At 42.0% G+C, this 17391-nt stretch overlaps 1 long non-coding RNA gene across 1 annotated transcript in view; it reads right to left on the reverse strand.

The window, feature by feature from the left end:
• LOC121161156 overlaps nt 1–17391 on the reverse strand; it is a 145113-nt gene that overhangs the window by 86425 nt on the left and 41297 nt on the right. Inside the window, exon 3 of the long non-coding RNA XR_005884641.1 lies at nt 2149–2247. This is a non-coding gene — a long non-coding RNA (uncharacterized LOC121161156). The remainder of the gene's footprint in view (nt 1–2148; nt 2248–17391) is intronic.

The raw sequence follows: 17391 nt of genomic DNA on the forward strand, positions 1-17391 counted from the left end.
TTTCAGAAGAACAGACATACTGATTCAAGCTCATTTTAAATGCTTCTTCTCAGGGCTTGGCACGCCCCTCCGGCTGGAGAAGCTGTTTCTCGGTGATTACCTCTTTGCTGCTGCATTCCTCCTCCGTCTCCTCCATTTTAGTAGAGTGGGATGATAGACTTTTAATTTGCAAAACCATTTTCAATGGGAAATTTTTTTCTCTATGTATTTTTTTTTTCCATTTTAAATGTCTTTGCCTTTCTTCCTCTCCTCTGAAAAGTTTTCCCATTTTCAACCTCTGTCTGCTAGGGCTCTTTGGGACGCCTGTCTAGAACCCAGTTCTGTGACAATGCTCTGGGTTCCTGTTCTACAGGGATGCTGGACTAGTCCACATCCGTTATTAGAGCAGCTAGCGGCTCAGCTGGCTTTCGAAGGCTGTGTCTCAGTGTAATTCTGTCTTGCAGGCTTGCAATGCCTTGTAAAGCTGACAGCTATGTTCAAACCCTACCTTCACACACAGGGAACCTCTCATCAGCACTGACATCAAGCAGCAAAGCTGGCCCGGCCCTGTACTAGCTCAGAGGACTTTCAGTATTGGCTTCTTTTGGAGTCCAAGCCTCCTCTGCCATGCAAATCAGGAGTGCTACGATTTCCATATTTAGTGTGCTGCAGTATTTCAATTCTACTTCTAGTATACTAAAAACATTCTTTTTCTTTTAAACATACTAAGTATTTTAAGTGATTTTGTTAAAAACATTTTATGTGTCACAGCTTTGTGGATTAGAAGAGCAAAGAACTAGCCTTATAAAAAAGATTAAGGGTCAACTGACAATGACAATAAAATAAGACTCTTAAGAAACTGTAAACTGAATATGTTTTCAAGGGGTTTTTTTCATATTAAGGCTACCACGGGTATTTGAAATAGACCTTTTGATGTCAAAGTTTTATTTTATTTTATTTTATTTTATTTTATTTTATTTTATTTTATTTTATTTTATTTTATTTTAGAATACTGGTTTGGGTAAGGAAACAAAGCCATTAAACACTAAGATTTCTTTTATTTTAAATGTGTATTTATTCATTAGTTATCTGAAAGGCAGAGACAGGAATAGAAATAGAGAGAGAGAAATGGTTCATATGCTTAAGTTCACTCCCCTTAATGCTGCTAATAGCTAGGGCTGGGACAGGAGCCAGGATGGCAACCTAGGCCTTCCACAGGAGAGCAGGAACCCAATAACTTGAGCTACCACCATGGCATCTCGTTGGAATGGGGCAGGGCTGGAGACAACAGCTAAGAAATCAATCCAAGTCTTCCATCTGAACTGCAAGAGCCCAGCTACTTGAGATGCTGCTAACTGCTCACCAGGCTAGGCTGAGCAAGGACTCAAATTCAGGTACTACAGTGGAAGTGAGCATCCTGAGAACCATTTGAACGACTACGTCAAATGCACACTCCGTAAACACCAGGATTTTCTAAAACGATCAAATGATACACAGCAGCGACTTGGTTCTGGAGCTGGCTCATGGTCTGTCCCATTCCATCAAATCCCACCTGCTAAGGAAAACCTGGTACCGCCAAGAGTAGTATCATACAAGACCTGCACATGGACACCCAACGCAAGCAGTCTTATAAATGCTTTCACATATGAAAGTCTAAGATATGCAAAAATAATGCAAGCCCGCTTGATGAATGGAGAATGTTTAAAACTCAATTCTAGGTAATCAGAGTGCAAACACGAACGCAACTGATGTGTGGGACATCTGGGAAAACTGACGAAAGACATCTAGCAACTCTGAGAAAGCAATATTCATTCATTCCAACAGTAATCAAGCCGCAACCAGGTCATAGGAAGTGATGTCTGTCTGCCAAAAGCCTGTTCTTTGGAGGACAAGAACTTACCCAAGTATTGGACTGCTGGCCAAGAATTTCAGACAAACAACTACGCGCACACATATTTTTATCTTGTTAGTTAAAATAGGACATTTTCTTTTGTTGTCTTGCTTTCCAAAAACTCACAGATACATTTTATGCTTAATTATCTTATATTTGCAAATTTCTCATTTATTGAATCCTGAATTCTTTACTCAGATATTATCTGTATTATAAAGTTGTTTCCTCAAATTATTCTTGAATTAGGATACTCAGCAAGTGGGTTTTGGATATTTTACCTGGTAGTTAAGACAGTGCTTCCAGCTCCTGCAGTTCACAGCGATGTAGCAAGGCTTGAGTTCCGGCTGCACTCTGGATTCCAGCTGTGAAGGCAGACCCTGCAAGGAAAGAGGCAATGACTCAAGTAGGAAGAGTTCCTGAAACCCAGAGGGCAGTCAGATGGGGTTCTCAGATCCAAGCTCTGGCCTGCTCATGCCTCAGATAGTGGGCATCTAGGCAGGAAAGTGATAGATGGATGATCTCTCTCTCTCTCTCTCTCTTTCTCCTCTTCTCAGATAAGTGATATAAATGTGTAAATTTTAATATAGTGACAAGTAGATTATTGAACAATGAAATCAATAGTATTTCAGCTAGGCAAGGAGAAAGAGCAGAATCAGTTTAACATCGAGTCTTGAGAAGTCCTGACCAGCCTCACCTCTCACACACAAGAAATTGCCAAATGCATTTTATTTGTATTTTCATGCTATTTCATGTACGTGAATGACTGTCCCATTTCCTTTCTGATGACTCTCCAAATGGAATTTTACGTCTGGTTAGAAATAACACAATTTAAGAAAGATGTGAATACACTGGAGAGGTTACACTGGAAACTATTGTAAATGATCAGGAATCTGAAAACCATAGTCTGTAGAGGGAAATGGAAAGAAAAACTAGACTCATTAGCAAAGAGGGCAGCAGAGAGAGGTTAAGATGAAATGAGGCAATTAGAGGGAAATAATTTTTATCATAGCAAAGCCAAGACTGGACTTTTTGAAGGATTCATTAATTATTTCACTTAAATGTCAAGAATACTTAGACAGGAATGCTTAGAAAATTTTTAAAACATTTTTAATAAATCACCTTTTCTCTCAATACTGCTCTCAATACGCAGCTTGCCATAAAGAAAGTTTGGCCAGTTTTTTGGCTCTGACAGCAGTGGGAGTCTAGTCTCTGAAAACGGTCCTAGGCACCTCCTTGTGAGGGTACCAAATTATTGACTCCGGAACTTCTGCCAACCATCTTTGAATAAAACAGGGGATAAAAATGTTCCATTCTTCCTAGAAGTCCTCAACAGATGAACATTTCAGTTGAAGTCAGTGTGGAAGCGGCAGTGGAAAGGGGTCTCCGGATGAGGCAGAAAGCAGGAGTTCAAACCTCAGCTCTTTTTCTAGTCGTCCACTCTCCTAATGCGTCTTTCAACTCTAAGATGAGTTGGAAATGGAAGAAAATCTCTCATTTTATTTTTCAAGTAAATAAGCACCTCTTCTAAGTTTTGAGATTGCTGGGGTCAAGAACAAATGAATAATAAAGAGTAGGATCCCTCCACTACTACAACCATGTTCATCAGTAAGTTGTTGCCTATGCATGCTCGGGGGACTTTCAATCTCCACTCCGTTCTCCTTCCTGAGCTGTGGGATGGGGGCTTCCCTGGGTCCTTGACAAGAAGTGAAGGAGAGAAATGATCCAGAATCATGTTGATTACCTCTGATCCTAGACCAGCTCTAAGTGGCTGCCACCTTCACCTTAGCCCCTTTCCTCACTGAGAGCTTTTGTTTATCTGTCACGGAACAATGTCTCTTCAATAGTCACACAGCTACTCTGACTGCACTTATTATTCAAAACTAACCGAATGCAATCATGCCAAGCCTAGTGCTTTCAACTCTAGCTCCTTCTCAGCTCTGGCACAACTAGGGTGCTTCATGGTGTGGAAAATCCTTCCCCACCCTGACCCCTGTTCACACGTTCTCCATTCATCTGATGACACGAAACCACTTGACTCATAAAGAGGCGTTAGAGAAACAGAGGTTAAACCACGGGCACCAAAATTGCTTGTGAGTCTATGAGTGTGGAAAAAGTGGGAGAATCCACAAGCATGTGGCTTTTAACCATGTGCCTCAAGGGCTGCAACAAGCGCTGCTGTTTGTAAGAATCTGAATACCTCCTCCCACACCCCTGCCCTGCCCTTTCCCGTGGAAAGAGAAGGGTCTGTTTCTTACAAAGTATCCTCCTTTGTCAAGTTTGTAGGTTGGGAAGTGATAATCAACACCTTTCAACTTTCTTCTCCTTTCTGTTAATTCCGAGAAGTCCTGAAAATCTTTTAAAAAGTGCCCTGTGTTGCTCATCTTGCCCCACTTCCATCATCTAGTGCCCAAGCAGAGGCCGATGTGCCCACAGCAAGTGCTTTACCGAATGCTATTTACCAAGAAGCGCACTGGGCACTTTAGCCATATTAACACATTTAATGTATAAAAAAGTCTCATGACACAGACACCTATATCTCTTAAACACATAAGGAAATCAAATATATGGAGATCAAAAAACTTTTCCAAGGGCTTAGATCTTCCACACAGGGGACCTGGAATTTGAACTTGTGTAGTCTAGCTCTGAAGTTTGATGTTTAATCATCTTTTTCTTTTAGGAAAATAGATGTTGCCACAGTAACGGCATCAAGACATAGAAAGCTTTTGACAGACCACGAAGTCAGCTTCATATGAGAACAGGCCAGGGACAAACAGGTTCAGAATAAAAATGACCTATGTCCTTATTTGTGTTTTTGGAGCACCTCTAGAGCTTCTATTCAAACAGGCCCTCACTGGAGAAGCTTTAAATACATGAACTCGTGATCCCCTAGACATTACTGGGTGCAAACCTTTCAACTAGCTTTCAGGGCTGCAGCAAGCAGAGAGGGGAAGCAGACTACTGCTCCTGGCATTCCACCCCGTGTCATGGTGGCTCTGAGACACACAGGTGCAGTGAGCTGACTCAGCCAGGCAGTCCTGTGTCAACTGGCTGCACGTATGTCACTCATGGGCTGTTGTGGAAGGCGTCTCAGCACGGTTTAACTGTGAACAGTCCCGAGCAGTAGAACATATTAGGGTGTACTTTACTGACAGTGAAACAGGCCCAGGAAATTCAGTGGGTCTTCTCTCTCTCACCCACCTCCTTTTTCCCCTTCCCTTTCTGATTTTAAACAAAGAGGTCACTGCTGTACATTTTCATAACTCTTAGTTTACTCCAATTCAAAATCCTTTTAAGAGCACTGACAATGCACCTGGTAACTTCACCAACTGTCAAACGCAGTAAGTTGATATGTTTTTCATCATTCTAGGGGTTATGTACAGTGATCCTTAAATTTCACTGATCTGTAACTGTAAGAATGTTGATTAGCCTAGATATTCAGTAGAATTACACAAAAATCACTGTTAAGTTTCAGCTTCACACTTCAGTTTGGCTTGCAGTGGCTGAAGGTCTTTCTCTGTGGGGGATCTCAAAGGCGAGGTACCACGAACGGACAATCATCTTGTTCTTCTGTAACTCATCATCAATTTGCAGATCTGTGGATGTATGACTACAATCAGAGTATTTCCTGCCATGTATTTGTGTAGGACTGTTAACATGAGTCACATGGTTAAAACTTCAAAATTTTCTGACTTAATACACAGAGAAAGAATAGACCTGCTCTGTCTCTGGGGGCTGGGTCTCGTGTCATCAGACAGCTGCTCAGAGTGATGAAATGCTGAGTGTGAGAGTGACATACGGAGTCGGGGAGGTGGGTGGAGTGGACAGCTACCCACTGTCTATCAGTTTAGCACTCGTGTGACATTTTTTTATTTTCCACTTTTAACCTCAGAAAATCAATATCCCTGGCTGTGGAAAGGTGGGAGAACTCAAAGATGAAGGGAGGCATACAGAAAGATTTTCCTCAAGGAAAAAAAAAGGGAGACAGTATGTGTGTGCGATTTTATTTTACAATAACATAAAATAAATGAATATGCTAGGATTACTGCATGAATTGCCTGGGGCTGCCATGAACAAAATCCCACATCCTGGGTGGCTCACACAACAGAAATCCATTGTGTCATGGCTTCAGAGGCTGCAAGTACAAAGTCAAGGTGTCGTCAGGGTTGGCTCCTTGGCAGGCTTTAAGAAAAAGATCTGTTCTCTGCTTCTCTCCCCGTTTCAGGTGGCACTGAGAGTCCCTGACTTGTACATGGCCTCCCTGCCATATCTTTACACTCTCTTCTCTCTCTGTATGTCTGCCTCATGTCCCTATTTCTCATTTGCATAAGGACACAGTCTTACTAGATTAAGGTCCACCCAAGAGAGTTCCTTCTAACTCAACCGCTCCTTTAAACTCCCCAGTCACATATGAGATCACATTCCAGGGTACAAGGCACCTGAACATATGGTCTTTCTCTGTGAACATAAAGGCAATTCCTTTAGCAATAGGTAACTCAGAGCAATCACAAAGGACACAAACTGACATGCAGATTGATAAGTAATCCTAATAGATTAACATTCTTCAAATAAAACCTTCGTGGTTCTTCCTAGTCTTACACCCTCTGTCCTTAGGCTAACTTATGCCTGCCTTGAATAAAGAGGGTGTTTGAACATAATCTTCCACCTCCTGAGGCTCTGAACACATTTTCAGATAGAGGCATGGATCTGCATCCATTCCAAGGAAACCCTGCGGTAAGAACTCCAAGTCACAGTACCGAATCTGTCATTAATAAAGCTGGTTCTTCAAGCCACTTTGATTTCATTTTCTGAGTCCCCATTTTCTGATCTTTCATGTGGCGTTAGTGGACTTCCCTAACTATCTGACTAAAGTAGATAAAACAAACATAGGAATTTTAGCAGGATTTGTTTTATCCCACATGGGAAATGTCCTGGCGCATCATGGACAATGAATATTAACTGAGTTCATCAATGAATGAACTGTCTTGCTAAGCATATCCAGCTCATATTATGAACCACAATGTTTACAGCTGGCAGTGCTCCACAGAGCAAAAACCTTGTGTGAAAGAGAAAAAAGAATGAAATAGGAGTCAGAAGAAAAGGTGTCTGGTCTCACCACTGTCATCTTAAAATCTGGACTATTGGTAACTATAAAGTAGAGAATTACTTTCAAAGCCCTTTTTTATTTCAATTAGAAGCCCAATCTTTTTTCTGACATACACTGTAGTGTTTATGTGTGAGCCTAAGTCCTATGTAGAACAGCTAAGCTCTCTGATACACACTTTACCTGCTGTTTATAGTCAGGTTTTCTTGGAATTCCTACTCAATTTGAACTCTCTTTTGTACACGAACTGAACTTGAGCCACACCCTTGAGAACCAGCTAAAAGGGAATCTGGTCTCAAGTACTTGGGATGGAGCCCTAAAACGAGAGCAGATGCAAAGCCTGGCTGGACTTTTTCTCATGTATATTCTTCTCCACACTTGGTGCAGAACCATGAAAGAAGCTTAATGTGCAGGAAACTACCAGGAATAAAAAGTGGTGGGTTTGGACAACTTTCCAGTGTAGTGGGGATTTGGAATTCTTATAATGCAAATCAATACTAAGCCCATTTAGAATCAGACAAACAAAGTGATGATCATTGGATGTCCCCAGGCCCAGAGCAAATATCTGCTTCCAGCTACTCTAGTACCTATTAGCATTTACAAAGTTCTTTCTAGGAAAAGACAAGTCTTTGGGGAATAGTTCATGTCTTGCTCTTTCATGCCTTTTCACATCTGGCATAAAACACATCTCCAAATCTAGGTTTGATGTGAAAATTCTTCCTGGTTATTGAAATTCTGATTTTCGAAATCCTTTCTCTCTCTTTCTCTTTCTTCATTGTCCCACCCTTCCACCTCCCACTCCACTCATCCCTCTTTAACTACCTGGTTGTAAAAAGAAGGCAGTGGGGAATAATTCCATAAGCAACATTATGATTAGTATGCAAATAAAAGTAGCTCTGTTGTTAAAATGATGACTTGGAGTGGGAGGTTCAGGCTTTTCTACCCGAGAGGAGAATTCTCAGAGGCTCCAGACACACATGCATCTTGGATACTCTTTCATCCATCTCTCCCTCATGATTCTACAACATTAACTGTTGAGTCTTGCTTCTTCACTCCTGTGAACAATGCAATTCCTTAAGGGAAAAAAACTCTTTTAAACAGGACTTGCCCAACTAACTAATACTTATTTACATGCAAGTTTTTAGAGCCCATTGTGCAAGTGTGATTTTCCTTTTTTTGAGATAGACAGAAAGGCATAACAGTCATATCATCCTCTAATTTTCATGGTTTCTTTGAAAATATAAACTCTTTGATTAATCTTAATATGATTTCTTGATTTCCAAGGAAGTAGACTTCAAGGAAGTGTCTACACTAGATTCCTTACACATTTCTTTTTTCTTCTAAAGATTTGTTTATTTTTATTGCAAAGTCACATATACAGAGAGGAAGAAAGACAGAGAGGAAGATCTTCTGTCCGATGATTCACTCCGCAAATGACCACAATGGCCAGAGCTGCACCAATCAGAAGCCAGGAGCCAGGAGTGTCCTCCAGGTCTTCCACGTGGGTGCAGGGTCCCAAAGCTTTGAGCCATCCTCGACTGCCTTCCCAGGCCACAAGCAGGGAGCTGGATGGGAAGTGGAGCTGCCGGGACTAGAACCGGCGCCCATTTGGGATCCCAGTGCGTTCAAGGCGAGGACTTTAGCTACCGTGCCAAGCCCTTCTTACATATTTCTAATGGAGAAACAGATATGGAAACAATGGTGGCACTGTCATACGGACAGAAGCATACAGATAGAATGGGTGGTTGGACAATTGGATATACAGAGAGACAGGCCAAGACGTCTTAGAAGACTGGTTCTACTTAGGGTTTGGTTCGACTTAGGGTGGTTGTTTAGAAAAGGTCATGCCATGCCCACTCCAGGCTCAGAAGAATGAGACGGATAATATTCCTGGCAGAGAAAAAATACAAAGAACAAATGCAAACTGGGTGTGGTATAGTAACAGCGAGTAGTTTTGTGTGGCCAAAAGATGTGATATTTGAGGTGGAGTGGCCAGAAAGAAATTTAAAGATCTGGACTAGGTCTTGACTCCCACCAGGACTTAAACAATCTATCCTTGGGCGAGTTAATTTTTTGGCAGCTCAGCAGCTACCCCTACTGGCAAGGCACAACTGATATGCAGATTTTGGAATAGCCTCTCCTCTGCCTTCTTTTAAAAGGTACAGCATGTTTTGGCAGTTCCAGGCCCAATCCCTGTCCTCACTCCTTTTCTAAGTCATTCCAGGACCAAGAGCTATAGGGTTTAAAGAAGTATATCTGCTCAAGTGTAGCTTATGAACATGGGAACTTAAGAACAAGGCCACATTCAGTTGTACACAGAGATATATTTGAAACCTAAGTAGACCTGGTTAAGGTTACTAAATAGTTTTGGATTCTGCTACTTATGTCTTATTATATTAAAACTAACTAATACTATCTTAAGCAAAGGAATAGGCACACTACAGAAACTGTATAGTACTAATATACTATTTTCGTTTTCAACAGTGTTTAACTCCAGAAAGAACTTTATACAGCATGGCATCCTTTCCTCTTTAGATTGTGTCCATATACTTGATTCATTCCATTTTAATACCAGTTACATACCAGGCACTACCACAACCTTATCTCCTTCAAGTGGGAAGATTTTTATTTTAAGAGTCTGATAAGTATGATACTCCAGATTTTTATGCCAATGGTCTATTTATCAACTTTTTCAATGTATGCTCCCCCCCAAAATAAAAGCCTGCTTTACTCCTTCAGAGAAATGTTGGGTTATCAGGGTGAAGGAATTCCTCTTGATTTCCTCCAGTTTAAGATGGCAACATTTTCCCTAGGACTTTAATGAAAAATTTAAAATGGATTGATGGAAAGGCCTGGCAGAAACAGGATTCCTTCTGGATTGTGGCTCTTTTACTATGTCTTAGCTTGGACCTTAACACTAACACCCTAGGAAAGGTAAATCTTCTCTAATTTTGTTGAACTGACTTCCTGTGAGAGAAACAGGGTGCTTACAAGGGCCCATACTCTCTGTGACAACTCAGAAATGATGGGAAATCTTAGGCCAAGCTCTAGAAGAACTGGAGATTAGAGCAGGATGAAGATCCAGGCAAGCCTCTCGCAGAGGTGAGATGTCTAATAAAACACATCACCCAAGGGAAGTGGGCAGGACAAGGAACCCAGACCAGCCAAAAGCTCAAGTCTCGGAGAGGCCACTAGAGTCACAGTGCTCCCTGGGCCCATCTTGGTTAATAACTCATCCAAGAGGTGACATCATGATCCATCAATGAGCACTCAGCAGCAAAGGAACTTCCTGTATGCTAATCAGGCCACCAAAAAGTCACATGACAAAAGCATTCCCATTGTTGGTCATGTGCCCTTTTAATTATGCTTTCCAAAGTAAAAATCATGGTAATGGGCAATTGAAAGCAATGGGTGGCACTAAGTGCTGTTGGAAAACAGAGGTGCCAGGCTTCCCTGTGGGCTCCCAGCTGCAGACACTCTGTAACCATGGAGCATCCCTATCTGAAAATGGTACAGCAGGCCCATCTGGATCAGACTCCAAGGAGCAGTCAAGTCAACTAACTGGAACTTTGCTCAGACAGCAGAGATCACTCCAGCCAAGAAGTAACAACAGACAGATGTCAATGGCTCCATTGTAGTAAGAGGAACTGAACACAGTTGGGCCTTACTGTCACACACTCCAAAGGGTAGCCCTCGTGCAATGGAGCAGAGTGCAGTGTGTAGGCTGCAAAGAGAGAAAAGCACTCCACTTCCTAGAGAAGTCAGACTCTTTCATTGTTAACCACACCATGCTGTCAAATGCCTCTCCCTAGAATTAGGGTTGGAGTTCTAGTCTGCAAGAATCAAGAAAACCCTGAAAGGATTCTAGCTGTTTCAAAAGGAAGTAATAAAGAGAAATATTGAAAGGACTCAAAGAGCAACCACTGCTTTTCATTGCTTCTTGGGTACAAAGCGTGCAGAAAATGCCCCAGGAGCCTAGGTGAGGAGACTTCTGGAAACTAACAGTGTTTCAAAGCTGCCTTGGCCCTGGCTCTGCGAGAGAAAACGCTCATGATGGCACAGACTGGAATGACGCTGAATGCCCAGGATACTGCATCGCATCGTGCACAGCTACTGCTGTCTGGCTTGAGCTTCCACACACGCTGAGCAGGCACCTGAGACTCAACTATTGTGGTCCAGAAGAATGGAGTCTTAGCTTGTCAAAAATATACCTTTACATACATATTAAAGTGTATGCTCATGGGGGCTCGCCTAAGGGTCACAATTCCAACACTAGAAATCTTCCTGACATACTGACGTCATTGGTGTTTCTTCCTTCTCTCATCACAAACATTTTGGCAAAGTCAGATGGACTTCTGCCCATCCGAAAGTACGAGCAGATTCTCCAAGTACAGATCAAAAATATGTAGTACAAAACACTATGCATGGATTTCAACTTTTTTAACAGAATAAACATCTTTAAATTCCATTCCCCAAACTTCTTTTACAAGTCTCCTAGTGTAACTGAATAATTGGATGTTTTCTTTCTTTCTTTCTTTTTAACCATAGGCCTTAATTTAAGTCAAATATAGGACAATGTTAAAGAAAACAACAAAAGGAAAACAAGAAAATTGCAAAGAAGCTGGTTAAGAATACATACTGTTGGCACCAGCGCCATAGCCTCGCAGCTAAAGTCTTTGCCTCGCACATCAAGGATCCCATAGCAGCGCCAGTTCTAATCCCAGTGGCCCCATTTCCCATCCAGCTCCCTGCTTGTGGCCTGGAAAAGCAGTCAAGGACAACCTTGGGATCCTGCACCCATATGAGAGACCTGGAAGAAGCTTCTAGCTCCTGGCTTTCAATCAGCACAGCTCTGGTTGTGGCAGTGGATGGAAGATCTTCCTCTCTGTCTCTCCTCCTCTCTGTGTATCTGACTTTCCAATAAAAATAAATAAATCTTTTTAAAAAGAGAATATATAATGTTGCAAAATTAAACAAATCGCAATGTTTGAAACTCTAAGAGAAAGAAGAGAGCAAAGAAGGAAAGGTTGATCACACATGGTGCTTTCACTATGGCTTCATGAAGACAGGAGGGACAGGAACAGTGCTGGGAGTGGACATCTGGGATCCAAGGAGAGAAGAGAGGGTATCCCAAACGTGTCCGTGTCTGTTGTTAGGCAGGGATGAGTGGTGGGATCAACCACGTTAGAGCTGAAGGTGGTCTAAAAAGGAATGAAAAACCATCACATTGCTAAGTCATTTGTCCTTCATGCCATGGCATGAAGGATATTCAAGGAGTGCATGAAAAATTCACATTATGAAAAATAGAAAGGATTTTATTTTAAATGCTGTGAATCAAAAGAAACTTGTCGTGTAATTTCATTTCCCACGAAGAGATTTCATCCGAGGTTTCACTGACTCTTATTTCTTGTTACTAGTTTGGCTGGAAAGAGCCAATTATCGTTTGTGGATATATACATAATTAAAGCCCTTTTGATGATACCAGAGGAGAGGATACTGGAGATCATCCAATCACATTAGCAGGTATAAGCTCTACCGTTCACTAATCGGGATACCTAGAACCATCTCCTTAACTTCCAAGTTTCAATTTTCGTATGTCCTTAAAGGGGAGAGGTCACGCAGCTCTCTAGGAATTATGGTGAGAAGTAAAGAAACGAAATAAATGATTCCCTTCTTGTGCACAGTACGGAAACAAACACCTAAATCTCAGTGACTTTGTTTTCCTTTAGTAAAGAGGGAAACTAATTAGCAAACAGTTAGAATGATACCGGAATAATCTCAAGCATTACCCCACCCCATCTATTTCTATTTAAACACACACACACACACACAGTAAAGCACACTTCCCACAGTTTGGAATTTGACAAAGCTTGCCTACATGCCAGAACTGCACATAAAGTGTCTGGATTCTATACTTAGGGAATCAGTGTCTCCATCACGCACATTAAGTATGAAGAGTTTGTTTCTCATCAAGCCACGGAAGAATGATGGATTGTGGAATGCTAGACAAGATAATTAGATGGTAGAGACAATAGTTATTATCACAAGCACTAACACATGGTAACTTGCATGCTACTATGCCAGAACTGTCAAGAGTCCTCACACTGTAACAGCCTGGAATCCAAGGAAAGAATCACGGAATAGCCTGAGAATCTCAGGAGCCAATGGAGCTGTGGGTGGGGAATGAAGATTACTCCATCCCAAAACAAACAGCGGGATCTGACTGCTTTGACTTTGTCTTGCTTCGTTTTCTTGGCTGCAGGATTGGGAAGCACAATGCACAAGTGCCCCTAACGCTGCTTAAGGGGCAAATGTTTCTTTCTTTGTCTGAGCAGGAGGAAAACCTGCCCCCCACTCCAACTTCCAGGTGTATTTTTCTTGGGAAGTAAGATCCCCAAAGAAACAAAAGATTTGGTTCGTTTGCCTTGGCAAGTCGAAATTGTACTCCTAGAGGGAAGACTTTATTTAGAAAGTCTTATTATTCCCCTGTTAACCTGAACAGCTCACAGAGGGGGGGGAAAAAAGAATTACCAGTAGTTCATAAGTTCACAATTATTTTGTTTTGATTAAAAAAAAAAAATTCCTCATACCCACCCAGGTGGATCTTACTATAGATGAAGTTCTCGTTCAACAGGTTATCACTCAGTTCCCCACAAAACTGAATTTTAGGCAGGGATCATTTCATTTTAAAGCCTGTACCTCAATTATCTTTGTTATCTGCTATATCTCGAATAGGCCTCTCTCCCCTAGGCTGTCTCCCAAGTCTATAAAAATGCTTATTTCTCTGCTTAAATACACTTTTTCCAGTGGTCTCCAGAACAGCCAAAGTCGGCTGTCCCCCACCCCTGCCTTCATTCTTCAACCCACTGCCATCCAGCTTTTGTTTCTATCACTGCAATGACACCGAAATTACTGACATCACCAGAAATTACTGGGATGCAATGAGACTCCCGGCCTTTATCACATGTGATTTACCTGGGCAATTTGATACTGCTCCATGTCTATCTCTGGCTCCCCTTTCACGATCTTTCCTGACTTCCCTCTAAAACTGTAGAGCATGAGAGTTCATCTTCCCCCCTTCTTCTGCTAAGCTACCCACACTCATGGTGTCAACTTTCCTTAGATAGCAGTGGCTACCGGAACAACACTGCTGGCTCCCTGAGCCCTCCTACTCCTTACTTTTATATTGCCACACACCCAGGAGATACCATGTCCATGAACCTTGAATGTTCAAAACTGGCCTCACTGCCTTCTCTTACACACAGCAGCAACACATGCCATCATTAGTGGCTTAAACTGCCAAGCTTTGAGTTATTTTCTAACTTTTCATGTCCAACTTTCCGATTCGATTAGAAATCATTTCCGTTTAATGGCAATTCATCCATATCACTTCAAACTTTGTTTCTCATCTGTTCTGCCATAACCCTTAGTTCTAGACCTACATGCTTCTCGTGTAAAATTAGTACAGCAAACTAGTCCTTTTCTACCGCTGTCTTTCCCTAATCCATTCTATATCCCAAATAACCAATCTGTCACCCATTATCAAGAGCTATCCCTTTAAGATACATTTTGTTTCTGGTTTCTCTGCTAAAAAAAAAAAAAAAAAGCAAATAAAAACACAGAAGATCGATGTTTAACTTTTAAGACGCAGAGTTCAAAATTCCTGAGTGAGGGAATGCAACAGAAAAAGTCCTTTGGAATCTGGCTCTGATCCCTACTTGCCATTCCATTTTACTTTCTCCATTTCTGTCCCTCTACACTCTTGTCGTGTGCCACACCTTGGCCATAATGTATTATACTTATTCATGTGCTTGCCTTCTTTTAAATCTTTTCCTTCCCTAGAAAACAAATCCTTTCCCTTTCATCTGATGAACCCTTAACCACTGGCTCCCCTATGAAATGATATTGGAAGCTGGATGCTCTGTACATTCGGACTGTGGTTTCTTGTTGAGTAAGTAACATCTGTGACCTACTGGCAGAAACACTTCATAGCATATTGATTTGGGAGTCACAAAGAAAGACATAATGCAGCCAAACACTGTAGACAACAATGCTCAACCGGCACAGCAAAGAGACAGACGAGCTTCGGCGATAAGCTATCAATGGACATAATTGGTAGGTTCCCTCAGGAAGCTGTCACAACCAATCCAGCCCGTCTGGACCTGTATCTCTGTGCTGCTTTGGAGAGACCCTAGGCCTTCCCTGCAAGAAACACACGAGGGACCCTAGGCCCTCCCTGCAAGAAACACACACGCTGGGGAAGCTGGTCACGTGACACACGGCACATTCACAAGCTCAGCAAAGGGTTAAGTGCTGAGCCTGAAACAGGGAAAGATCCTGCACAAGATGCTACTCCAGGCTGCAAGGACTCCACCTTGGGGGGGGGGAGTGTTTCAAGGCCAAAACCAACAACGATGACATGACAAGAAGTCAAAAGGCTGGATGCAAGAGAACGCTTTTTCCCAATATTATCCATTCTTTTACATTTATTTATTAATTTTTATTGGCAAGTCAAATATACAGACAGGAGGAGGAAAGACAGAGAGGCTTGAGTTGACCCAAAGCCAGGAGCCAGGAGCCTCTTCCGAGTCTCCCACGGGAGTGCAGGGTTCCAAGGCTTTAGGCTGTTCTCCATTGTTTTCCCAGGCCACAAGCAGGAAGCTGGATGGGAAGCGGGGCTGCGGGGATTAGAACTGGTGCCCATATGGGATCTTGGCTTGTGCAAGGTGAGGATTTTGGCTGCTAGGCTACTGCACAGGGCCCTGAATCCAAAATCTTAAAATTCCCATTCAAGGTTTCTAGAGAAAAGTTTCATACGGTTCACCTTATATCAGGAACCCATGTACTGGACTGTAGGACAACTGATTAAATAGTATTTGCATGAGAATAACTGATTGGATGCCATTTGTATGAGAACAACTGATCAGATATCATTTGAATGAAAACAACTGACTGCATATACTAAACAGAGAGAAGCTCCTTGCCTGGGCAGGGATGGTCAGGAGGCTGGGTGCGCCTTCTTTCCATATCTCCTCCTTTCCCTTACAAGGAAAAAAAAAGAGAATGTGAAAAAATATGTAATACAAGAGTATGACTTAAAAAAAAAGAAAGGTTTCCCTCTGTTAAGTGCAAATTCATACAGATCCTATTTTAGTGAACACAATTTGACCAGAATTTCATTTAGTTCATATGATAATCCCTACTTATTAAAAAAAAATCTAAAGCAGATATTTGGTGCAACTTCTAAGATGCTAACTGGAACACTTAAAAGTTCTGTATGACACTGCCTGCATTTGAGCCAACACTGTACATCTGCTACCTGTTTATGCACACCCCGGGGGAGAGCAGCGGTGGGTGGCTGGGTCCCTGTCAGCCACGCAGGAGACTCAGACTGGTACCAACTCCCAGCTTCGGCCTGGCCAACCATGGCTGTTACAGACATAGGGAAACGAAACAGAAGGTGAGAACGAAGAGGAATTTCTCTCACCGCCTTTCTGCCTCTCTCTTTCCCTCCTGCTTTTTCTCCCTCTCTACCTTTCAGATAAATAAACTAAATTAGAGATAATAACATGATGATTCAGGGAAGGTCAATAATTTACATAAGGTCCTATTGAAAAATAACCTTGAACTTGAAGTCTGTGTTCATATCACTTAGGCAGAAAAGGCTGTTTAAGATGTAGTGACAGGGAAACAGCCAATCCAAACAGCCTTTAACTTTTCCCATAAAACTCACCAAGACACCTTTTGAAAGGGTCAACTCCTAAGAAGTCAATTCCTACAAAAAGGGATTCCTTGGAAATTCCTGTATAAACCCTCTAGCTGACCAAGCTCCCAGAAATGCTCCCCACAGAGACTAATTAAAATCACAAGCACAATTTTCTAAAAGGAGCACATGTAAATTTGTTTTTCAGCCACAACAAATGCGAGGTGACAGGAAAAAAAAAAACTCCAACTGCCTTCTGAGAGTCCCCAAGAGAATTCCTACAAATACAATTCACAATCTGTAGCTATTTCTTAAAATCATGCTTCCAAAGTCACAAGCTGATTACCAAAAACCAAGAAAAGGCACATTTGCTGATACTGATGGAGCCACTGCTATATGCAAAAGTTGGTGTTGGTGTTCAAAGCCACATAAAAGGAGACTTGGCCCCAGAGGTTGGGACTATGTCCCTCACAGCACCCACTATAACGGCCACTGCAACCAGCAAGAGCCCTGGACCAATGCTGCTTCCCCTGCCACTTGCACTTTGCATTCCTGTTCCATGGAGATAGCCCAGAAACAAAACATGTTAAGTTCTCTTTCTTCATTGGGAAAACTCTTTGCCCAGCAATTCAGATGGTTGGAAGACAGCAATGACAAGGCCATGAGCCACATTCTCATTCCCAGATAGGGTTTAAGCAACCTGATCCTGTAAATACA

The sequence above is a fragment of the Ochotona curzoniae genome, unplaced genomic scaffold, assembly GCF_017591425.1.
Source record: "Ochotona curzoniae isolate NIBS_2020 unplaced genomic scaffold, NIBS_Ocur_1.0 contig_4645, whole genome shotgun sequence".
Classification (NCBI taxonomy): Eukaryota; Metazoa; Chordata; class Mammalia; order Lagomorpha; family Ochotonidae; genus Ochotona; species Ochotona curzoniae.